Source organism: Parus major, chromosome 2, assembly GCF_001522545.3.
Source record: "Parus major isolate Abel chromosome 2, Parus_major1.1, whole genome shotgun sequence".
NCBI classification, from domain to species: Eukaryota; Metazoa; Chordata; class Aves; order Passeriformes; family Paridae; genus Parus; species Parus major.
The window spans coordinates 144,525,369-144,530,586 of NC_031769.1; positions in this window are offsets into that span (position 1 = coordinate 144,525,369).

Consider the following 5,218-nt stretch of genomic DNA (forward strand, 5'->3'; position numbering starts at 1 on the left):
CTGTTTATTCTAACAGTCAGAACTTTTCTTTTGTCATTACATCTATTCCTGCTTCCTTAAGATCCATATCCTCTTCCGTGTTGTCAGTTTTCTCTTTGACCATTTCTGCCTGCTCTTCATTCTCTTAAAATCTGTTTTAGGGGTTAAGGGCATATTTTTCTAAGCTGTTTAGGCTCCTGATTATGCAAATAGACACTTGCCAGGCTTTTCAGAGACATCTTAAATGCTGAGGAGATTAGCAATTGATCTCAATAATACTTCAGTATCCACCTAATTTGTAAATTTAATTGGGTGTCAAATATCTTTGACAGGCTGACCCAAAGTAATCAGAGTCGTGCACAGAAGGCCACAAGTGACATACTTTTGGGACTAGAATATTACAGGATTCAAAATACTATTTTCTATGTCTGTTGCTATTTTCCTTTTCCTCTTCCTCATTCTTTTTGAATTCCATCATTTCTTTCAGCTTTCTGAGGGATTACGTACAGCAGATAAAAATGAAGACACACACATGCAGTTTAAACTGTCCATTCCATTGTGCATACACTCCCCATGTGTTGAAGCAATTCTTCATAGATTTTTTTGGGTAATAAAAGACCTTTAAATATCATCCAGTGCAACCACCTTGACATGGGTAAGGACACTCTTCCATAGATCAGGTTGCTTAAAGCCCCTTTGCACTTCACTTTGAAATCTTCCAGTGATGGGCTATTCACAACTTACTTGGGAAACCTCTTCCAGTGTCTCACTATCCCCCTTTTTGTCCTTTCTTATGTCCAATCTGGATCTACCACCTTTCAGTTTAAAACCCCTGACCCTCCTCCTCTATAGGACCTTGTAAAAAGTCTCTTTTGGTCTTTCTTACTAGCACAGTTTAAGTCTTGAAAGGCTGCAATAAAGTCTCCCTGGAGCTTTCTTTTCTCCAAGCTGAATAACCCCAACTCTTTCAGCCTGTCTTCATAGGAAAGCAGCTTTAGCCCTCTCATAGTTTTGCCTTCTCTGCAGATGCTCCAACAGTTCCATGCATTTCTTGAGCTGGATGCACTGCTCCAGGTGTGGTCTCATGAGAACAGAGGGGGAGAATCACCTCCCTCAACCCGTAGTCACACTTGTCTTTATGCAACTCAAGGTATTATTGGTTTTCTGCCTACAACTGCACTGTCAGTTTATGTCCAAGCTTTAATCTACTAAAATCCTTTTCCAACCTCTCTATCCAATCATGACCCAGCCCAAACTGGAGCTGATGATTCCCCTGACCCAGGTGCACGACCTTGCCTTTAGGTTTTTTGAACTTCATGGGGGTCATATGAGCCCAATCTTTTAAAGTACTTCTGAGTGCCACCTCTTCCTTCAAACCAATAACTGTACCCCTCAGTGTGGTGTTTTCAGCAAAGTTTCTGAGGCTGCACTCAGTCCCACTGTCAGCGTTGTTTGATTTGAAATGTTATAATATTAGACTGCACTGGTCCTAATTCAGTCCCTTGGGTGGTAACATCACTTCTCACTGGTTTCCACTTGGACACTGAGCTATTGTTTGAATGTATCCATTTCAACAATTCCTTATTGACCAAACAGTCGAATCCTGAAATCTTTGTTTCTCCAATTTAGCAGAACAAATGATTTGGGGAGCTGTATCAAAGGCCTTATAAAATTCGAGGCAGATGACATCCATTACTCTTCCCTTGTCTACCAATACAGTCACTCTGTCATAGAAGGCTACTAGCTTAGTATAAGGCACAATTTGTCCATGGTGAAGTCATGCTTGCCATCTCTAATCACGTCCCTGTCTTCCATATGTTTCAAAATTTCTTCCAGTGGGATCTGTTCCATGATCTTCTGTCTGCACAGCTGACATCCATAACTCCAGCTGAGCTTGTTTTCTTTGAATTTCTTCAGTAGACAAATGAGTAAGACCCTATAATCCAGACATAAAAAACACAGTGAAGACTTCAGAGTTCTCTTAGGTGGTGAAGTTACATCTGATCTGTTGCTTTCTATCTTTTCTGAGGAAACTGACAGTACTGAATTTAATTAGCTGGGGTACTTTATGTTGCTTGCCAGAGATATCTGCAGGAGTTACATCACACATCAATGGAAAGCAACCTAGTTTTCTTCCTTCAAACCCCTTAGGTACAGTGAAATAACATCTTTCAAGATAAAAGAAGGATTTTCACTGGGGTCATCTTTGCTTTTTGAAAGTTTAGTGGAGATTTGGAAAGCACCAGCAGGTTAACCTCATCCTCAGCAGGAGAAACTGAAATTGGTAGAGGTTTTGTTTGTTTGGTTTGGTATTCTTTTTTCCTTACCCTACTATAGAGAGGATTATTTGATCATTATGAAAACCATTTGCATATATATAATTATCTTGTTCAGGGTTTTTTTGCTCTCGTACTGACACAGATCCATGAATTCATCAGCAACTATTTGTTGGAAGATTAGCAGGGAACACTGCTCCCAGTTCAGCAAAACCACCTGGAGGTGCGCCCAACATGCACCTGTCTCATGCTTGGAACAAAAATATCAGACTGACCATTTACAAGATTGCTATAACCAAAAAATATCGTGATCAGCCCCTATTCAGAGCTGTGGCTCACTGCAGGATGACTCATGGCCAGCTGTATATTCTTTATTTGTGTTTTGATTGAATGCTGGGGTGGGGGAAAGGAGGGGAAGACTCAGAGCAAACACAATCATGATGAGGTCAAACACCCACATTCGCTACATTTCGGAATAATTATCTGGTCGTTTAGGATGTTACATAAGTTATTCGTGGAATTCATACTTCATTGATCTCCTGGAGGATTCCGGGCCGGCGGGCGAGCCGGGCGGTGGCAGCGCAGGGGCGATCCCCTCACAGCGGAGCGGGCCCGAAGCGCGGCCCCGGGCCCGGCCCCGCTCCCCCGGCCCGGCCATTACCAGGACACCGGCAGGAGACACCCGGGCTCCTTTCAGAGCCCCTGCTCCCTCTCTTCTGTCACGGGGGCCGTGACCTCCCCGCTCGCGGACACCAGGAGCCACCCCTTCCCTAAAATCCTGGGAAAAACCTTCCACAGATGGAACGGAGGAAGTGGGGGCTCTTCCCCTCCTCCCCTACAAGGGCGGGAGCCCCGCTGTTCTCGGCCGCTCCACGAAACCTGCAGGAATGGGGATCTGTCCCTCTCCTGCCAACCTGCAGAAATGGGGATCTGTTCCTCTTTTCCCTCCAACCTGCAGGAATGGGGATCTGTTCCTCTCCTCCAACCTGCAGGAATGGGGATCTGTCCCTCTCCTGCCAACCTGTAGGAATGGGGATCTGTTCCTCTTTTCCCTCCAACCTGCAGGAATGGGGATCTGTCCCCCCTCCCTCCAACCTGTAGAAATGGGGATGTGTTCCTCTTTTCCCTCCAACNCCTGCAGGAATGGGGATCTGTCCCCCCTCCCTCCAACCTGTAGAAATGGGGATGTGTTCCTCTTTTCCCTCCAACCTGCAGGAATGGGGATCTGTTCCTCTTTTCCCTCCAACCTGTAGGGTTGAGGATCTGTCCCTCTCCTGCCACCCTGTAGCAAGTGGGAGTCCTTTCCCTGCCTCCCACCAAGCAGCCTGCCAGGCCTCTCCGTACCCAGGCGTCCAAATAGATGTGTGAAGAATCCAGAGACCATATACAACAGAGAACATACAAAAGCAAAAAAGGCAAAACTTAAACAGCATCACTATAAGCCACGTCATTTCTCCATTCCTCATTGTGTGAACTGGCTTGAAAATTAATTAAGATCTCCTGAGCCTTCAAGAGCTTTTTCATCTTTTCCCCATAGTTTTGTAGTTTTGCTTTTTATTTTTTATTTTCATGTTTTAAAAAAAAAATATAATTGGTCATAAGTGTTTTGACTGGAGATAAAAATGTGTATAACAGCTGTTTTCACAGCTGAAAGCAGTAAACTATATCCTGTGCTAGGTCTTATGGTGCAACTGGCTTAATACAGAAGATGGAAGGGTGAACAATATCATAAGTTTTGAACTCTTGGAGAAATAAAATTAGAATGGAAAATTAGGTGCTAAACAAGAGGGGCTCCTGTTAGCTAAATAAAGCAAGAGCAGTATAGCATGCACCACGTGCAGGAGTAAATGGGAAGATTATATGCCACATTATTCCAGTGTTAAGGCAAAAGACCCCAAAAATTCAGAATGACTAAAGGAAGGTGTTCCAGGAAAATTCATTGTAACTTGGGATCCTAAAAATATTCCTCACAAATAGAAGAATATTAATGGGAATTTATCTTCTGTCTTGGGAAATATGATCATAAACTGCTGCAGTAAGGGGATATGGTTTCTCCCTCTGTCCTGTGGCTAATGACAGGAATATCTGAAAAGTTCACTGAATTGCATAATACTGTCATTCAAGATAATTATTTAAACTCTACAATCATTTTAAAGACAAGACTGTAACAGGTTCGTTATATTAGGAGTTTTTAATTGAGTGGAAGAAGTGTATTTGTACTTGAAAAGGTTGCAGAATTTGATTTTTGAATTAATGGAAGAAGCTTCTACCTGCTTTGAAGTGCTTGATCTTTTCTGTACACTGCAAAATTCAGCTGGAATAAGGCCACCACAGTATTTACAAATCTTGAAAAATAATATCTTCATTGGCAACAACCACTGAGGATGACTTTGGGAGTATGATTCTGGTTTCATTTGGGAACATCTGTCCTTTCATTACTGTAAAATATCTGCAGATAGATCAGGGAGATTATGTAGAAATGTGTGACTTCTGGAAAAGTCATCTTTCAGCTACATTGGAAGTTAAAATTTTCTAGGATGTTAACTGAAGTTAACATTTTATTCTTATTATAACACCTCATACACTGAACAAGTAAAACTTTAGGCTAATTAGCTAGAGGAAAAAAAGAAAACTGTTATTTCAATCTAATCATCAATTTACAGCTCAACTAATACATGTTTTTTTTTACAGAAGGACACAGGCTAACCATTTCCCTCCCTATTTATAAATACAGCAAAAAAACTCCAAAGATATTCAACATGAAAGTTGTATTAGCATTTTTTACCTCAATTTTTCTGTAGACTGCTCTAAAACAAAACAAAAAAAAAAAGGATGACACAACTTTAATTAGTACATTTATGCAGATAACAAACCTGTCTTCTTTCAGGAGATGATACAAATGACCTCTTCCTCTAATCTTTGTCTCCTTCTCACAATATGATAAACTGCTTATTTATTTTGTA